Here is a 20,570-nt window from a genome sequence, read left to right on the forward strand (position 1 = left end):
TCAACTCATCCACTAGCATGTGCCGTCATGTTAATCTTTTGTGTTGAATTGACCCTCGTTTGTGAAGCAGTCCGGCGTAAAATGACGGCATGTCAACAACACTCTACTACAACAACTCTTCCTCTTCTCTAAAGCAGCCCAACATGGCCCCGCCCCCTTTGTTGCGTGTTCTCGGGGGCGGGGTTTATGTAAATTTTTAGGGTTAGTGATGTCACTAACCCAGGAAGAAGCTCGTTGTAGTCCCTACCAGCCATTTGTTGTAGTCCTTAAACAGTGATTTCTGTAAAAGAAAATATCTCCCTCTGCATTGAACTTTGAGTGTCGTAACTTTGCAGATGTTGTTTATTTGATCAAAGTTTGATCACAGCAACATTACACACTAACTAAAGTTAAAAAAGTCAAATCATAATCAACCACCCCTTTAAAAAACAGCACAATACATGGATTCAGTGCAGTGAGATCCATGGAAAAAGGATGAATTTATAGATACATCATTTCTGAGAGGGTTTTACCGTGTCCCCGTCTCGTCGATAAGTCAACTAACTCTTTCTGGAGTGAGCTGCACAGTCTAAAGAGGTGCTGTGAAATCTGAAGTCGTGTCAAGCTGTGCATCCATCAGCAGTGGCACTTTCTGGCTCTCTTACATATGAGACATGGCATCCTCGAAGAGAACAAGGTTCAGAGCCGTCTTGACTTCATTGTAACTGTCAAGCGTTTCCAGCTGGGTTTTGTTCAGGCTCCCCCAGGATTGCACCGCCGTGTATTTGGGTTAGCCAATGCCCGTGGCGAAGTGGCAGTATATATTCATCGCCTTTGTCTCCTCCATATCCTGATGGGAATAAAAACAGCCTTAAAACTCCATGAAATATTAAAAGGTGAATAACTAACGTTCAGCGCTGGTGCTTTGGGAAGGAGCTCAAGTAGAACCAGATGACTGCCACCCTGAGAATTCATACCAATCGACAATTCATTTCCAAAACCTCCAAAACCAACATAAACTGTGTGTTTGTCCTTTGTTGTTGTGCAGGATTGAGAGTGAGCTGTGCAGGGGTGTGTATGTCAGATGATTGGATGGAAAGCGCTATTTCTCTCCTTCACTCGCTCATGAACCTCAGGAGGAGGGAGGCCATGGAGAAAAACAGTAAAAATCATTTTTTTTCCCAATTTGCTGGACTGACAGGGTTTTGCTTTGATTAGCATTGGTTCTCTCTCTCTCCACTGCAGTGAAACTCTCTCACCTCGTAGAACTTTTTCACTGTAGCTTGTCAAAGAGGGCAAAAACTTTGTCCTCCACCATCTTGTCACGGTAAACTCGGTTGGACTCGTGAAGGAAGATCTTAACCAGGTCCTGAGGAGTCCACAAACACTCGCTGTACAGAAGAGGACGCCATGTAATGAAACCGGCAAAGCAACAGAAGGGTTAGCTTTTCTTCTCAATCCTTTCAAACGTCACAATACTGCACAAGATTTTCTTTTGCATCTCAGTGGCAAAACAATAAAACAAAGGCATAAAAATTCAGATATTAACTGAGATGCATAAAAAACACTGAATTGTTGAAGGGTGTGAAACTGAAAGCATAAAGAGAGGAGAACAATCTATTAATGTCCAACTAAGTCCATTGATTTTTTGACCATTGGTGCTTTTGGGAAATAAATATATCTGATTCATCTAATACTGTTTATCCCAACAACTATAAACTCTACAATTATCTGAAAGTGACTAAGAAGGATTTCAGCCACTAAAACAGGCATCATCTTAAATTATTTTCAATGTCATCATGATAAAACACTGATGTTCTTTGTGTCAGTGTACTACAGGTCACCTTCAGTGTCTAAACCACTGCCGCTCTTATATTCCCACAATTAGCAGAAGTGACAGAGAGACTATCGTCAATGTCCAAAATAAAGAGATCGATTAAAAAAAAAAAAAATTGACCCAGGAGCCTCGGGTGAGACCCAGTGTCATCCTCAAGCTGAACGAAACCATCTTGTGTGATCCAGAAGCTGCTGGTGCTGCTGCCTCAGATTCGTATCGATTAGGCATCAGGAGGAAGGATAAACGGCCAACCCGCCGTCCACACACCTGATTTACTACAAGCATCTGTCCAGCATTCATTCTGACACTTCAGAGCTTCCTCTGCCTTCTGAAGGCAGCACTTCATCCTTGGGAAAATTAGCTCCATTCCGTCAGGAGCTGAGACTGATCCGTCTGAACCGTACTCTGATCCTTGTTCTGATAAAGCAAACTAAAGGGTCTTCAAACAGTATAATAATTTCGTTTCTGAATCAAACTAATAATCCGTGGAACTGCACTAAAGATATCTATAGATTACTGAATCCTAATCTACTATCCAGCAACCCTGCTATCATCAGGTCAAGTCAGCTTTATTCTGTAGCGCTTTATACAGTTCAGAACGCTTCACAGCAGCTTCACGGTGAAAAACAGGAAAATAATGATTCAATGATGCAAACAGACTTCAAATCTGCTATAAAAGACAACAGTGAACGGTCATTGTTCAGCTGAATCAGTTCAGTGTTGATTCAGTTCTGTTCAATAACTGTAAAATTCATTAATTATGGAATGAGTTCAACTCATTAATAAAGAAGCTCTGGAGAAAACTGTGACATCATCATCAGCTCATTATAGTAAAATATGTAATGTTATATAGATATGAGTTATAGATATGAGTTCAACTCCACATCATTGGTGTTTATTCATCTGTGGACACTTATGTGGACTATAACTACAGGCACTTAAAATACTACATTGTTCAAAAGTCATTTTCTTCTGAACCACATTTCCACACGTCAAATTAGGCAAGTTTCATTACATTCTGTGGTGGAAATGACCACAGTGGAATTTTTAAAACAAAACTATTTCGCAATAAAATGACTCTTTATTTAACTGTTAAGTATATTAAAGGATTAGTTCACTTCAGAATTCAAATTTTCTCCTAATTTACTCACCCCCATGTCATCCAAGATGTTCATGTCTTTCTTTCTTCAGTGGAAAAGAAATGAAGGTTTTTGAGGAAAACATTCCAGGATTTTTCTCCATATAGTGGACTTCACTGGGGTTCAACGGGTTGAAGGTCCAAATGTCAGTTTCAGTGCAGCTTCAAAGAGCTCTACATGATCCCAGACGAGGAATAAGAGTCTTATCTAGAGAAACCATCGACATTTTCTAAAAAAAAATAAAAATTATATACTTTTTAACCACAAATGCTCGTCTTGCACTGCTCTGTGATGCTTCATGCATTACGTAATCATGTTGGAAAGATCACGCGTGACGTAGAGCAAAAAACTCCATCTCATTTTCTCCTCCAACTTCAAAATCGTCCGACATCGTTGTTTTACCTTTTTCTGTAAAGGCCGTTTGACTTAGTCTTTGACGTTCGCTTTGTAAACACTGGATCGGTACTTCCGCCTACGTCACGCGTGACCTTTTCAACGTTATTACGTAATGTGTGGAGCATCACAGAGCAGTGCAAGACGAGCATTTGTGGTTAAAAAGTATATAATTTTTATTTATTTTTAGAAAATGTCCGATGGTTTCTCTAGATAAGACTCTTATTCCTCGTCTGGGATCATGTAGAGCTCTTTGAAGCTGCACTGAAACTGACATTTGGACCTTCAACCCGTTGAACCCCAGTGAAGTCCACTATATGGAGAAAAATCCTGGAATGTTTTCCTCAAAAACCTTCATTTCTTTTTCACTGAAGAAAGAAAGACATGAACATCTTGGATGACATGGAGGAGAGTAAATTATCAGAACATTTAAATTCTGAAGTGAACTAATCCTTTAATGACAATTTATATAAATAATTTGACATAATACATACTGGAATAGGAAATAATTCTTATTTTTATTTATATGTTATTATTATTATTTTATTTTATTTATATGTATATTTATTATTTTTAACCATTCTTTGCTTAAATTATCAGATTTTTAGGACTGAAAGTCTGGGATAAGGGGGTTCAACAATAAAATCTATACACGAAAGGCATTTAAAAAGCAGCCAAAAATAAATGATGTTTAAGACAAAGTTGCCAAAGTGACATATATATAACAAAAAGAAAAAGTTGATTTAATAAAAAAAAAAAAAAAAAAAAGGCCAGACAGGAAAACACCTAGTTACAAAAATGTCTATTTAAAAAATAAATAAATAAATAAACGATACATAATATCAAACTACAGTCTGCTGCGTTCATTACTCTGCGGTCCTGCACTGCAGTCAAGATGGCGTTTCCACAGTGGCCTCCTTTGAAAACAAATAACTCAAACTGATTGGCCATCGCTGCTCAGCACGATATAGGTTCAGTCGTTCCCGGACAGAGCCTGAGGAAGTCCGTCACGATGACATACAGCGCCAGCGCCGTCACATACGTCCTCGACGGAGCCTCATTATCTCAGCGCTCCCTCACGCCCGGCTATAAATTAATGACTTCACGTCAATCACCGTGTTGAGATGAAGTACAGTACCTACCGGCAGCATCTGAACAGGAAACTTTCCACAGAACTTTATTAAAAATGTTTAAGGGAAACTTTTTCTTGGCTGCGGGGTGAATAGGCTGCCTTTTAATTTTTTTTTTAAACAGTTCACAAAAACAAAACGGATACGATTGTGCCTTTGGGTCCCTCACGGAGTAACACGAGACATTTAATACTGCGTATCGCCAACTAATTAAACCGGTCCGAGAAATAACCAAGCAATCACAACAGAAACACTGAACGTACAGTAGAGATAAATAAGAAAAGAGCTGAAGATTGCGTCGCAGATGAAGCCGGCGGAGAACTGCGAGGGAGCGTGTGCTTTGAGGCAGTCTGTCCTCAGACAGCTGAACTGTGAGCTGAATTAGTAAGGCAGAACTAAGGGCCGCACTTCAAATGTTCCTTCAGCTGCGTCTCATCTGCTCCTTTCTCCCGCTCTCATTCCGCTTCATTACTCCGACTGCACCCAAAACAATGAGTAGAGGTTCACAGGCTATTCTCTTCTTTTTTGACTTTCATCATCACTAAACCGAGGAAACGGGGCCCAGTAAAGCCGTTTTAAAACAATGAAATCCAAAGAGCGTTTGTCTAATCCAGCACAATAACAAGAAGTGCGACAGCAGAGCCGCACTTAAACGCCGGACGTGCTGAACTGTTTACGCGTGAGCATCTGCTAATGATGTTGACTTTCACTAGCTGACCACATGCATGTCTGCTGAAGTCTGAAATGACTTTTAATAGATGGATAAAATGGATTTGTAAGCATCTGTCAGGATGTGCACATGAAAAGACCCCATGGATGAATTAATTCTTCATTTCGCCTGCAAAGACAAACAAATCAGAAGCTGATAGCTGGACTTTTGACAGAGATTTAGCCGAGTGACACCAACAACCGCTGTTTTAATGTCAGTGCATCCACCAGCTCTGAGGTCAATAATCTACAGCTCATCTCAAACAATTAGCTTCACCTTCCAATCATTAGTCATTTGAGACAGAAATTACTCACACTGTTTTCAGAGTTCATGCCTTATGAGGCAGTCATATAAATGTAATATTACACATAGGGAAGATTATAAACTTTCACCAGTTGAACAGAGCGAGAGTCATTTTCCTCACATTGATTGGCATTCAGAGAGCGGCTGAGAGGGATTGCTGGGATAAATGGTTTATTACTGGAAGGTTATTGTTTCAGTCTGTCGTGAGCTGAGGGTTTGTACCTGGCATACGTTTGAGAGATCGAGAAGATTGAAGATGTAGAGGAACTTGATGGCGGTGTGAAGGAAGGGGGCGCTGATGAGCTGATCTTCTGCAGGTGCTGGTTCAAGAGCAGCAGTAGATGGTGTTCAGGGTGAAGAAGAGCGCAAACACAGAGAAAAGCCTCTGAGGTACACGTTTCAACAGTTTCTATATATACACAAACCGATCAGGCATAACATTATGACCACCTTCCTAATATTGTGTTGGTCCCCCTTTTGCTGCCAAAACAGCCCTGACCCGTCGAGGCATGGACTCCTCTAGACCCCTGAAGGTGTGCTGTGGTATCTGCACCAAGATGTTAGCAGCAGATCCTTTAAGTCCTGTAAGTTGCGAGGTGGAGCCTCCATGGATCGGACTTGTTTGTTCAGCACATCCCACAGATGCTCGACTGGATTGAGATCTGGGGAATTTGGAGGCCAAGTCAACACCTCAAACTCGTTGTTGTGCTCCTCAAACCATTCCTGAACCATTTTTGCTTTGTGTCAGAGCGCATTATCCTGCTGAAAGAGGCCACAGACACCAGGGAATACCGTTTCCATGAAAGGGTGTACATGGTCTCAACAATGCTTAGGTAGGTGGTACGTGTCAAAGTAACATCCACATGGATGGCAGGACCCAAGGTTTCCCAGCAGAACATTGCCCAAAGCATCACACTGCCTCCGCCGGCTTGCTTCTTCCCATAGTGCATCCTGGTGCCATGTGTTCCCCAGGTAAGAGACGCACACGCACCCGGCCATCCACGTGATGTAAAAGAAAACGATTCGTCAGACCAGGACACCTTCTTCCATTGCTCCGTGGTCCAGTTCTGATGCTCACGTGTCCACTGTTGGCTCTTTCGGCGGTGGACAGGGGTCAGCATGGGCACCCTGACTGGTCTGTGTCTATGCAGCTCCATACGCAACAAACTGATGCATTGTGTATTCTGACACCTTTCTATCAGAACCAGCATTAACTTCTTGAGCAATTTGATCTACAGTAGCTCGTCTGTTGGATCGGACCACACGGGTCAGCCTTCGATGAGTCTTGGCCGCCCCTGACCCTGTCGCCGGTTCACCACTGTTCCTTCCTTGGAGCACTTTTGATAGATACTGACCACTGCAGACCAGGAACACCCCACAAGAGCTGCAGTTTTGGAGATGCTCTGATCCAGTCGTCTAGCATCACAATTTGGTCCTCGTCAAACTCGCTCAAATCCTTACGCTTGTCCATTTTTCCTGCTTCTAACACATCAACTTTGAGGACAAAATGTTCACTTGCTGCCTAATATATCCACCCACTAACAGGTGCCGTGATGAAGAGATGATCAGTGTTATTCACTTCACCTGTCAGTGCTCATAATGTTATGCTGATCGGTGTTATATATTGTGTGTGTGTGTGTGTGTGTGTGTGTGTGTGTGTGTGTGTGTGTGTAGCAACAGCAAACAGTGTCAGAGAGGGTGAGTGTTGAACTGATCGTGAGCACCTGCAGTGGGTTGATGGTGAAGCTGCCGGCGGTGGGATTCATGCAGGACACGTACTGCACATTGTGGATCTCCTTCAGCTGCTGTTGCTCCTGTCGTACCTGAGAGGACACAGCGTTCCGTCAGTCACACACACACACACACACACACACACACACACACTCTGTATGCACACTGCGTCCTGCTCTAAAGCCACTGCGGCTCAAAGAAATACACTGCCTTCAGCTGTTCTCCGGCTCTCCTCCGATCTAATAGACACGGCACAGAGACACTGAGAAACCAGCAGCAGACATGCTCTCTTTCACTGACAAAACACTGATGTCCTGACAAAAGAGGCAGAACCTCTCGAGGCCTCGTGCACCGGACGATCTTAACAACATTAAACACTTGTGTAGCAAAATCCATTCATGTAATATTAAAATGTCCACCTGAGCAAAGCGACACGATCATAATGAGCATGTCTACTGTGACAAATGGCCACGAGGGTCAGCTTGAGCATCTTGATGTTGTTTTTGGGCTCTACTAGATTGAATGTTCATTATTTTCCTCATGTTCTCCATTGTTCAGCTCCTCTCTTCCCAGTCTGTCAGTAACGCTCTGTTTAGTTCCTGTCTCTATGAAGCCCCTCCTTCTGAAAAGCACACTGTGCTCTGATTGGTCGGCTGGAGCGGTGTGTTGTGATTGGTGTTTGGGAAATGTCCCGCCCCTTACCATAACCACCAGTTTCAACACACTACTAACTAACTCAAGCAGGCCCCGCCCCTTTATTCTGCGTATAAATTATTTAAATGAAGAATATTGTGAAGAAAACTCGAGACTACAATGGAGGCGTTTCATGAGTTCAGAAACAGAGAATAACTCCTGCTGGAGGGACTTTTTCATGCTCAAACAGCAACATTACTCACTAAAGACAGATGAAGATGGACAAAAGCATCATACTGAGAGTGCTGAATCAGTCATGTGATGGTCAGCACCAGTGGTTGTAGTCCATGTGCTGATGGATCAGGGTGTGAGGCTGGACCATGTTCATGTCATCGATGAAGTAGACGAGCTGTTTGCTGCCGAGCGGCCCGTCGTTCCTGCCTTCTTCTCTAAGGGTTTCTCTAAAACAGCTGCAGGGAAGATGGTTTGTGAGCACAGATTTAACAAACACAATTACATGAAGTTTTTAGACAGTCTCATCAAAGTCAAACACTGCAGAGAAGTACAGAAACTTAACAAGAAAACTGCAGTGCATGAAAAACACAATGAACAACTCTTCATGAACAGGGTTTGACTCTGCTGTCCCAGTACTTTTCTGAGAACTATTAGATGTTTTACAAACTATTATCTAACATAAGATCAACATTATAAAATGGTGTCTTTGACCTGCCATCTTTTACATAATCTGTTGAAATATTCAGTTCAGTGTGCAAAAGTTCTTTGAATTAATTTTTATTATATGAATTAATAAATATATTCATTTTAGTAATATTAAAACATAACATTTCTCAGTTGTGACGCCCAAGAAATAACATATTTTGGATCAGCATGACCAGAAGAAATCATTTACACAAACTGTAATTATCATGTTATTGTAAGAAAAAACATAAAATAAATATTTAGGCCAAAATGTGACTTTAATACTTGAAACCCAGTTACCCGTTCAAATTTATATATTATAATATTATATATATATTTATGTAAGTTTTATTTTCTAGCAATCGCTAAATAAACACCAAAACTAAATAATAAATTGGTGCTTGCTAGAAAATAAAAATCATAAATCATTTCTGCTGGGTTGCAAAACTTGCAAACTTCATATAAAATGAATATAAAATAAAACAACTCGTATCATTTTTTGATTAAGAACATGAATAATAATAATTTTAATATATATTTTTTAACAGTTCCGGGCCGTACATTGATTGTGTCAAAGTAAAGTTATTAATAAAATAAGCATGTGATTGTGAATCTGTGCGCTCTGGTTTGGTCTGGTTTGAGCGTACGAACGTCACATGATGCGGAGGGATAAATATCAGAACAACAGATTGCAAAAAGACAGGGACGGCACAAAAACAGCTGACGCCTGGAGAAAAGAGCCATGGGTGTTTGCTTTAGATCACAAAGATCTGTCAATGTCCAGAAGCCAGTGAAGTTGCACTTCTGCTTTCAGGGTCAAATGTAAGGAGGGAAACGCACACAAACACACCCTGAACACGGCTGACGTGCTGCAGCAGTTGAAGGAGACGTTCTTGATGGCGTATTTCTCTGGGTCCGAGGAGCCGAGCTCGTCTCCCACCAGAACAGACTTCCCGGTGCCAGCGTCGCCCACCAGCATGACGGGCCGCCGCCTCTCCAGCAGCCGGTCCATGAAGCAGCGCTCGCGGACGGCCTCTGCAGGTGTGGACGAGGCAGGCCTGCGGGAGACACACGCCGGGTCACGGACAGTGACCTTCATTTCTCAAATACATTCAGCCAGAGACGACAAAACTCTGAGTGCACTTCATTTAGAACAAACCTTTTTCAGACCATATTTAACATAAATGTTTCTTACTGCATTATATTTGGTATACAGTACAGTCATCTGTAAATATTTTTATCTTCCTTATATGATGAGAAGAAACCTAAAGCGCATTATAACCTGCATGTATTGACCTGTGAAACATCAGTTTGATTCTGTAAATGTGTTTTGATGTTGTACGATCACCAAACACGATCTGAATGAAGCTCAAAAGAGACTCGCTTATGGCAAAGACAACAGGCTCGATGAAGACAACATACTGATCTACTGTTTAAACCGCTTCTTCTTACACCAAATGTATAGAAATGAATGCGGTCCGAACCGTTCTAGCTGTAACTCGCCTCAGACCTTCACAGCGATCGGACTCAGGTCGCTGTACCTCTTCTAACTCATCTGACTTATGCTTTTTGTAATCCAGATTATCAAAACTATGAAAAGTCCCATAGACTGTCCTTGACGGACACAAAAGCAAGTAAATCATGCAAGTTGTTTGAGTAAAATCTTCAAACTTCAAGCTTTTCAAAGTTATTTCAAACTTTGTGAAACCAACAAAGTTTTTCATCAAATCTAGTTTAATGATGTACTAAAATAACTAAAACAAAAATAGATAAAAACTATATAGCCATATTTTAAAGAGAAGACACTCCAGAGCATGTTTTGTATATTTGTGTCCGTTTTTATACATTTATATGTAGTTTTACTCTTCGATCTACTTTCTCCATTAATTCACTCATAGTATTGATAAGCAGAAAAATAAATAAACTTCAACAACAAAATGACTAAGACTTTAACTAAAATTCAAACTGTAAATGTAATCTAATTCAAAACATGAACTTTATAAACTCAAACAGAGCAAAATCATCGATTCTAACCTGCAGAGGACCTCAAACTTCTGAACCATTTTTGACCAGAGCTCAAATGTTTTGCTCTCGGATCAATGTAGTAATCGAACGCTGTGCTTTGAGCCGGAAACTTCACGCTTTTTAACTCCGTCAGCCACTAACTGAATTCCACGAGCTGCAGTGAAAGAGCACAGAAACTACAGACGGCCTTTAAAACACTCATCATTCATCATGAACTTGTGGAATTAAAGCAGACGGAGATCCACCTGATCCTGGAACACGGTCCCTCCGAAGGCCCCGACAGCGGCGAAGACGAAGAAGAGCTGGTACGGATCCTTATAGCTGTGTGTTCTGGGACGAGGAACAGCATCTGATCAGGAACAGGGATGATCTTCTTAAACCTGGATCAGGACAGACAGATCAACACCTTCAACACTCAAAACACTGGATCAATGGAACTCACCCTCACTAAAATAAAATAAATGATAACTGACATAAAATATAAAACCTTAAACTTATTTTATTTCAGCTAGTGGCCAAGTCAACATTTCTCATTTTCATTTAGTTTAACTTGATGCACTAAAATAATAATAAAAACACTATATAGACAAAAAAAAAAAAAAAAAAACATACAAATGATAAAAACCCACAACAAAATTACTAAGACTTTAAAATAAAAAATAAATAAATAAAAAAAACTAATTCAAAATATGAATAAAAACTCTAATAGTATACTAAAATAACACCAGTAAAGGGTACATAGAGCGCATAAGAAGTGTAGCTCATGAATATTAATCAGTTCATGCTGATGTTGCTAAATCTTCTTAGAATTCTTAGTTATGGGACCTAATTAATATTAATGAGTTGAGCGTTAGTCCGGCTCTAGGGAGGCTGAAAGAGAGAGCCAGAATTCAAAACTGGTATGTCGTTTCTAACTTAGAGAGGAAAGCATCTGGTGCCGCACCTTGACCTGAGAGTATCGAGGCATGATGGGAGGTATTGTCCAATTCAATTCAATTCACATTTATTTGTATAGCGCTTTTCACAATACATATCGTTTCAAAGCAGCTTTACAGAGAATGCATGTCAACATTACAATTTAGAGAATGCAGTTAGCTAATAATGTAATAATTTAGGCAATTAATTTACAATCACTGTTAGCAATTTAATTGAAGGTAGAAGCAAAGAGCTCCTGGAAAAATGAATTACATATTAACAATAATTAGGATATATAGAAATTTGGGCAGAAATTGTCCAGCAGAATGGTCAGATTGGCCTTCTCTCCGGTCAATCCAGCTCCACACAGGTGGATTCCAGCCTAAATCAGCAGGGTTGATGTACAGAACGCCTGTAAGGAGAAACGACACGTGATCATGAGAATAAGCTGTGGAGTCGTGTTTATCGACTGAAGGAGAAGATAATTTGATCAGTTTGATCAGTTTGCATCACTAAACCCTACACTATTACATTTCAGCTATAACTTCACTGACATCTCAGATAGTGACGACATTAACTACATTCAGCTGTTATGATATGAGCTGAGCTACTGTACAGTTCTTCTCCACTGTATTTTCATATGACAGAAAGAACTTCTCAGTGTTTTTCCATGAATATTCAGCAGCACATCTATATTAGCTTAACAGAAGCTCAACACTTAACAGAGATGTTTTTAATAGTTTAGTTTTGGTGAACGATAATAACCCTGTGATGGGATATTAGAATGAAGGATTCAGAGTTTCTCTCAGCACTGAGCGGCCGATCTCAAACACCGGAGGAATCCGCTCATTACTGGCCAGCGTCAGCACCTACAGCATCACAGACACACACACACACACACACACACACAGAGAGATAAAGGTCATCTAAAGGTCAGGGTCATTTGAATGCGCTCCGCCTGTATGTGTCTGAGCACGGTAGAGATTTCTGAATGCTATGTGCGAAAGCTGATATTGAGCTGGAGTTCTGGCCGTCTCGGCTTTACCTTGTTATCATCCATTACTGTGTTCAGCGACTCAATCCACATCGGATCGATATCGCCATCCAGGACAATCCACTTGGGCCCGGCGTGACTGATGTTGGCCAGCTCACGCATGATATTAGAAAACAGCCCTGCGGGGAAACGCACACGTGTTGAATCTGGCACTGGGCCGTGATGGAAGCGCGGAGCAAAACAACAGCAGCGCTCGCTGTATTTCCACTCGCACGTGGCTGGATTGATAATACCGACTGCTTTAGGGTTGAGATCGGCCCGGGCGGCCCTGCGCTTCGTGCTCTGATGTGTCTTGTGGAGAGATTTGAGGACCAAGAACACGGAGTGACGGACGGCCAGCAGCTCCTCCAGCCAAACCACTGGAGAAGAAGAACAGAGCCAAATTTGACACACACAGCGCTGCTTTGCTCGATGTTTTCGGCTATAAACCACACACACGAGAGACAAACGAGCTTGGCTGGCTGAAACAGCTTTCACTTTCATCCTGAGAAAGTGTCTAGAGACTTTCAGCACCAGTGTGACTTCACGCCAAACATTTCAAAACAAAAACAACAAAAAGTTCAAGAAATCTTCTCCCTGAGCTGTTCAATGACACAGCAGCAGTAATTATCTAAACTAGTGTGATGAGCTCAGCTCAAGTACAGTCACAGGACAGGACTGAGTCCTCCATCAAACACGCTCTGGATCCAGTGGGAGCGGACCGTCTCAGTTCCCTATAGTGAAGTCTAAACAACACAGTTTAAACATTCGATTTGTTTAAAGGCAAAGCTTGTCATTTCTGCACCAAGCATCACCAAACAACTGCAGAAATGTCATTTAAAACCCAAAACACTCAACAGCTCCTCAACACAACTACTGAATCTATAACAGCAAACAGACAGACCAATCAGACCATCAAACACTGAGCAACCTTTGCACTGATTCACTACTGCATGATTCTAATGAGTCGATTCTTTTCAATGAATCAAACACACAAATAGCAATCTGTGCAGTGATTCACTACTGCACACTAGCCAAACCTAAACTAATACATTTAAAATGAAACTGAAACTAGCGACGTGTGGGAAATGCGCGATACAAATAAACGTGACATTAAAAGTTTAGTTCACCCAAAAATGAAATTTCTGTCATTAATTCCTCACCCTCATGTCGTTCCACACCCGTAAGACCTTCGTTCATCTTCAGATCACAAATGAAGATATTTTTGATTAAATCCAAGAGGTTTATGACTCGTCCATAGACAGCAATATAATCAACACTTTCAAGGTCCAGAAAGACATTGTTAAAACAGTCATGTGACTGCAGTGGATCAACCTTAATGTTATGAAGAGACGAGAATACTTTTTGTGTGCAAAAACAAAACAAAAATAACCAATTTATTCAGAATCTCTTCTCTTCCGTCATTATCTTACGCAGGTGACGCAGTAATCACAGTGAAGCTTCCGTGTTTACGTCTGAATGCCGGCTCAGTATTGGCCAAAGCTGATCACGTGATCAGCACGACGCATGCGTGTGATGCTGACGCAGGAGCCGGCCAATAATGAGTCGTTCTGACGTAGAACCTGGAAGCGCTGGACGTAAACAACGTATGAGAATGACACAGAAGAGAAGAGATTGTTGAATAAAGTCGATATTTTTGTTTTGTTTTTACGCACAAAAAGTATTCTCGGCTCTTCATAACATTAAGGTTGAACCACTGCAGTCACATGACTGTTTTAACGATGTCTTTAGTTTCTTTCTGGACCTTGAAAGTGTTGATTATATTGCTGTCTATGGACGAGTCATATACCTCTCTGATTTCATCAAAAATATCTTAATTTGTGTTCTGAAGATGAACGAAGGTCTTACGGGTGTGGAACGACATGAGGGTGAGGAATTAATGACAGAAATTACATTTTTGGGTGAACTAACCCTTTAATTCAGGTGATTTGTATTCTGAAAAATAGGGTAGCTGTATCATTGACACTTCAGAACTGTAAGCCGGCTGAGACTCAGCAAGTGTGGCCTCACAATTAGATCTGGATTTCTGGAGCACTATGAGAACGATAAACACTTAAACAGAGAGCTGCTTCCCTCTGAGAGAGAAGTGGAGCAAAAGCCAGAGATTTTCCTCTTGGAACTGATGGCATGTTCAATCAATGGCATTGATGCAGCTCCCCGTCGGGCTCTTCAGCGCTGCTTTGGCATCTCGGAGGGTTCGCTGATTGCCGCTTTGATCTGATGTCTATCGGGGCGACGGCTAATGGCAGACTGGAGCTTCAGACCGCACCTCTTCTCCTCCAACAAATCAAACAGCAGACGGTTTGGCCGGTCAGACGGGCCGGTCCGGAGTCAGACGCGTGTGTGGCGGGGGTTAAACACGTCGTGGAGAGCCGGCCTCGGCTGATGGACTGCTGTTATGTTGTTTCTGTGGCTCTTTGACCTGTGAGAGATTGCACTTATTTCCCCTGGCTCTGCTGAACTGAGCGGCTGATATCCAGACCTCGTCCTAATGCTCCACATTAGAGCTGCGCTCCGGCACCTGAGGCACTATTACACTGTAATTCCTGCTATCTTTGATTTGTCCAATATATCCACTTCCAGACTGCTTTGACACTAATGTCTATTTGCTTGAAACACAACAGCAGGTTTATGGCTCTTAAAGGAAGATAATGTGCAACCGAAGAAGACGTAAAGTTGAGAAAAATGCGAGCGGCATTGATCAGAACCTCTGAATTCTTTTCTCCACAGCCAAAGCATTGAGTTTTACGTATTGCCAAATAAACTGACAGGCTGTCTGGAACAGAGAATGTGAGCGGAATGAAACGACAGCAATTTCCCATCTTCACTCAACGTTTCTCGCTCCTCGATGGGGACAGAAACCACACAAACACACATTTTAAAAAACCTCACAACTCTTTCAGCACCACTGAAGGATCAGAACTACCTGTTGTTATATATAAAATGCACATTAGATTGTTAATCAGCTATTGAAAAACCCCTTATGGACTGGCCAATAATCTTCTGTTTAGTTTCTGATATCTAAACAGAAGATTGATATCCCTGATGATCCCTGATGAGGTGCTGATGAGTTTATGCTGAGTTGGTCATGTGTCACCTGAACTTACCTTGAGCACAAAGTTGTCCTCGGCCTGTAGTTTGACATCCAACACGGACTGCTTGACAAATTTATCAAAGTCCATATCCCTTTTCCGTGGCACATCGAGCGCCGGGAAGAGGTCCTGACGAGGCCCTTGAAGACAGGCATGTCATCGATCACCATCTCAAGGCTCTCATCAGCACCTGGTCCTCTGGTCTGCGCGGATCTCCTCTCTTCAGGGAATCGGCCACGACCAGCACTGACCTAACAGCCCGCAGAGCCCAGTGATCCTGTGACGGTGAGACTGAGAGAGTCCAATCAACTACTGCAGGCCAAACGCGGTCACACACTGTTTAATAATAAAGACTTTGATTGTTCAGCTTCACATTCACATATTTCACAGTGTGTATCAAATGTACCTAAAAACATTTTATAGAGTAACAGAAGTACGATAGTGGGATTGATGGCATTTTTATTAGAAAGCAATTGGGTGTCTCATAACATCGCAATCAAATAAAGTCCCAATGACGGGTAAACATTCCTCGAAACGCTAGAGAAACTGCTCTCCCTAAAGGCCTTGATCTCTAACAGCCCTCTAGGGAAATTGTAATGGCATCGGAGCAATAATTTAAGACTATACAGTATAAAGACTTCTGAATCTGTTGGAGAGAGACTCCTGGCAGAGCTGATAGAGAGTGATGAACTTTTTGGCCAAACCCTCGGCCACCAACATGATCTCACAGATGAGATCGACGTCCGGCACCACCATCACACATGACCTACAGGACAGAGAAACCACAGAAACATGAAGAAACATCTGCAAACAAATCATACATGCAGATCAGATCAGGCTCACAAACCACTGGACACTGACTTCAGCCTGATGTTTTTATTCCCATTAATGCTGACACTACAGACACAGTTACTGATGGACACAGCTTCTCTGATGTGATGCCTGAGCCGTCTGTTTTGTGGATCAGTCCCATTAAAAAACGGATCATCAACTTATAATTACATTATTAGTGAACCTCACGGAACATATTAGAATTATAAAAGTAAAGCTTTCTTAAAAAAAAGAACTTTATAAATCACCACAGAGAAAACAAATGGAGGTTACGCTCTGTAACTCCACTGTGCTTTGGCCTTTAATGCTCTTTCTAAGTTACACAGTGTACTATAGGACAATATTTCAGCATGGCTTATTACAGGCCTAAAACATTCATGTTCAAATAAATATCACGCTGTATGTGTGAAATATGTCCCTTTATTCTCATTATTTAACTCTTTCTGGTCTCTTAATGGGACTGATACTGATACCTGCTGATCCACAACACAAACGCCTCAGGCGTCACATCAGAAAAGGCCTGTCCATCAATAACTGTAGCTATAGTATGGTAATAAAAACAACATTCCTGATGGAGAAACACCTGGACAGCAGCCGCAGGTCATCTGCGTGTGAATATGATCGAGTCTGCAGCTAAAAAATAAAGTTTAGCTGGTCAAATTAAAACGTGTTTCTGAATGCTGACTCCACCAAGCAAAACAGAGCTCTTTATTGTTTGATATGTAAAAAGGTAAAAATGTTAAAGTTGGAAATCTCTGTTATAAAAGAGCACAGGTGGCGTCCAATCTCCTTATAAGCAGGATGCAGATGCTGATGGTTAAAACGGCAGAATTCCCCTTTAAGAGCAAACGGCACCTAATGAAATGCAAATCCTAAGAGCACCTGAAGACAGCCTTGAGGTTTTCCGGCAGAAGATGCCCACTGAAGGGACCAGGTTTACATCCTCGCCCAAAGTTAAACCTCTTCGTCTTGTCTCGAATGACATCTTGAACACTTTTGACCAGGTGGATCACACATTGACAATATATGACATAGAAAGTGTGTTACTTGCATTTAAGAACCAATGAGAAAGTGAGAATAAATCAAAGTGCAAAAGAGCACAAGAGAAGTAAAAATCACATTCATTTTCTTAACAACGACAATAAACATTTTTAGACAGATCTACAATGAGCTCTGAGATGAACATCTGTAGAAGTCATAATGAAGACTGAATTGTGTTTAACAGTGACACTACCCATAATCCACTCACCAGACGTCAACGTTATGATGGAAAAACTGAAGCAGAAGAGCTCAGCAGCAACCGCTTACTGAAATGAAGCGTTGCAAATCATGTAATCCAGTTTACTTTTAAACAATTTCTCTACGTTTCAATATTTTGCAATACATTCATAAACAAACTTTCTGTATAACATACAAAATGACAAATTAAATCTCACATTATTAAGGATATAGTCACACAAAATAAAAAATTCCACAATATAAGGAGAGAAATAATTATAATAATATAATTAATTGTAATTAATATTTTTATTATTACTACATTATCAGCAGTGCTTGATGGGACGAGTAATTAATCTCTTCTTATACAAAATAAGTTAAACGTCATCTTGTTTTAGCTTCATATGCTTTTTTGCTAATCAATCAAAGTTAATGTTGTGACTTTAACAATTCAGAGCTGTTTGGTTTGATTAATGGCTTTGAAGTCTTTATTTAAAGGAGTCATGACATGAGAAATCACATTTTTCTTGATCTTTTGACATATAGAGGTCTTTGTACCATTAAAACATCCTGCCAGCCAATCAAAAGTGGGCGTTTACTGACACGCCTTAAAGGAGCCGCGCCTTAAAAATGTGTCATTTCAGACATGGTCAGAATGAGGGTTGAAAATAATAATTTTCCCGCATATTTGTTTGTTTTTTGTGCAAAAAAAAAAAAAAAAAAACTTTAACATTACAAGTGAACCTCAAGAAAAAAAAAAAAAAAAAAAATTCCAAGTCATGACCCCTTTAAGAACTTCATAAATCCCTATGAAGAAAATAAAATACTTCCAGAAACAAGCCCAGTGAAAAGTGATCACAGTTACGCTCTATAACTGTCATTTAAAGCGTACAGTACGCTGTACAAGAGACACGTCTTGTTTAAATTGCCAAATCCTTGTTCCTTTCATTCCCTCCACTGACCTTGATGAAATAATCAAATTGAATTTTCTGTTATAAATTCATATTTGCCACTGGTCAGTGTGAGCAAGAGAGGAATTACAGGCCGGAGATTAAGCACCAGATCAGGACACAGCCACGGTTGTGCTTTAATGGAATATTTAATGAAGCGACAATCAAAACCCATCTAATCGGATTACAGCGTCACACCCAATGGTTAACCTGTCTAGCAGGGAGTGTGGATCAGTTTAGTGTCAGCAAAACACAAATGATTCAGAAGCTTCAGCACTGAAGACACCGTCTGATAGAGTTCAGGCGAGAAGCAGATAAACACTGACATATAACATTAGCTATGAGTCACATATTGCGGAGAGCTGATGGAATAAGATATGAGGCTTTACTTCGCCATGGCCTTACGTGAACTCCAAATCCCACACTATATAGTGCCTTCATGAATTTTACATATTGTTCTATATCAGAGCAGCGAAGCCAAGCACAGGCGAGCATTAAGAGCAGCTGAAACAGCAGAGGAGTGGAGCGTTCGGGACAAACTCCACCTGAGAGGGTGACCGAAACAAAAAGATGAGTGGAAATTACTGAGAAACATTGACTTACAGTGTGAGTCAACCCAAGAGTGAAGATTCAGCTATCATTTATCAACTTTTAAATGTCAACCATATGACTGACTTTTTTCTGTGGAACACAAAAGCAAATGCTTACAAATATTATATATATATATATATAGAGAGAGAGAGAGAGAGAGTTGAGGTGCTGATGTGCTAGAAGCAGGAAAAATGGGCAAGCGTAAGGATTTGAGCGAGTTTGACAAGGACCAAATTGTGATGCTAGACGACTGGATCAGAGCATCTCCAAAACTGCAGCTCTTGTGGGGTGTTCCCGGTCTGCAGTGGTCAGTATCTATCAAAAGTGCTCCAAGGAAGGAACAGTGGTGAACCGGCGACAGGGTCATGGGTGGCCAAGACTCATTGATGGAGCAAAGGCTGGCCTGTGTGGTCCGATCCAACAGACGAGCTACTGTAGCTCAAATTGCTCCAGAAGTTAATGCTGGTTCTGATAGAAAGGTGTCAGAATACACAGTGCATCAGTTTGTTGCGTATGGAGCTGCATAGACACAGACCAGTCAGGGTGCCCATGCTGACCCCTGTCCACCGCCGAAAGAGCCAACAGTGGACACGTGAGCACCAGAACTGGACCACGGAGCAATGGAAGAAGGTGGCCTGGTCTGATGAATCACGTTTTCTTTTACATCACGTGGATGGCCGGGTGCGTGTGCGTCGCTTACCTGGGGAACACATGGCACCAGGATGCACTATGGGAAGAAGGCAAGCCGGCGGAGGCAGTGTGATGCTTTGGGCAATGTTCTGCTGGGAAACCTTGGGTCCTGCCATCCATGTGGATGTTACTTTGACACGTACCACCTACCTAAGCATTGTTGAGACCATGTACAGCCTTTCATGGAAACGGTATTCCCTGGTGGCTGTGGCCTCTTTCAGCAGGATAATGCGCTCTGACACAAAGCAGAAATGGTTCAGGAATGGTTTGAGGAGCACAACAATGAGTTTGAGGTGTTGACTTGGCCTCCAAATTCCCCAGATCTCAATCCAATCGAGCATCTGTGGGATGTGCTGAACAAACAAGTCCGATCCATGGAGGCTCCACCTCACAACTTACAGGACTTAAAGGATCTTCTGCTAACATCTTGGTCCAGATACCACAGCACACCTTCAGGGGTCTAGAGGAGTCCATGCCTCGACGGGTCAGGGCTGTTTTGGCAGCAACACAATATTAGGAAGGTGCTCATAATGTTATGCCTGATCGGTGTACAGTATAGCATAACCTGATTTTGCTGAGTTCAACATGTTCCTGGGTCAACATTTTTGTTGATCCTGGAACAACATTCAAATCAACCAGATTCAAGATTCA

General features: G+C 41.5%; 1 long non-coding RNA gene across 2 annotated transcripts; it reads right to left on the bottom strand.

The window, feature by feature from the left end:
* Nucleotides 1–8,136: 8,136 nt before the first annotated feature.
* On the bottom strand, nt 8,137–16,549 carry LOC127523340 (uncharacterized). Of its 2 annotated transcripts, XR_007932853.1 has the most exons (4): nt 15,655–16,549; nt 10,824–11,905; nt 9,404–9,611; nt 8,137–8,324 (listed from the first exon to the last, which is right to left on the bottom strand). It is a non-coding gene; the product is annotated as an uncharacterized LOC127523340 (long non-coding RNA). The 2 variants fall into 2 exon arrangements; XR_007932852.1 differs by lacking the exon at nt 8,137–8,324 and having other exon boundaries at nt 8,901–9,611.
* Nucleotides 16,550–20,570: the final 4,021 nt, after the last annotated feature.

The sequence above is a fragment of the Ctenopharyngodon idella genome, chromosome 12 (genome assembly GCF_019924925.1).
Source record: "Ctenopharyngodon idella isolate HZGC_01 chromosome 12, HZGC01, whole genome shotgun sequence".
Lineage (NCBI taxonomy): Eukaryota > Metazoa > Chordata > Actinopteri > Cypriniformes > Xenocyprididae > Ctenopharyngodon > Ctenopharyngodon idella.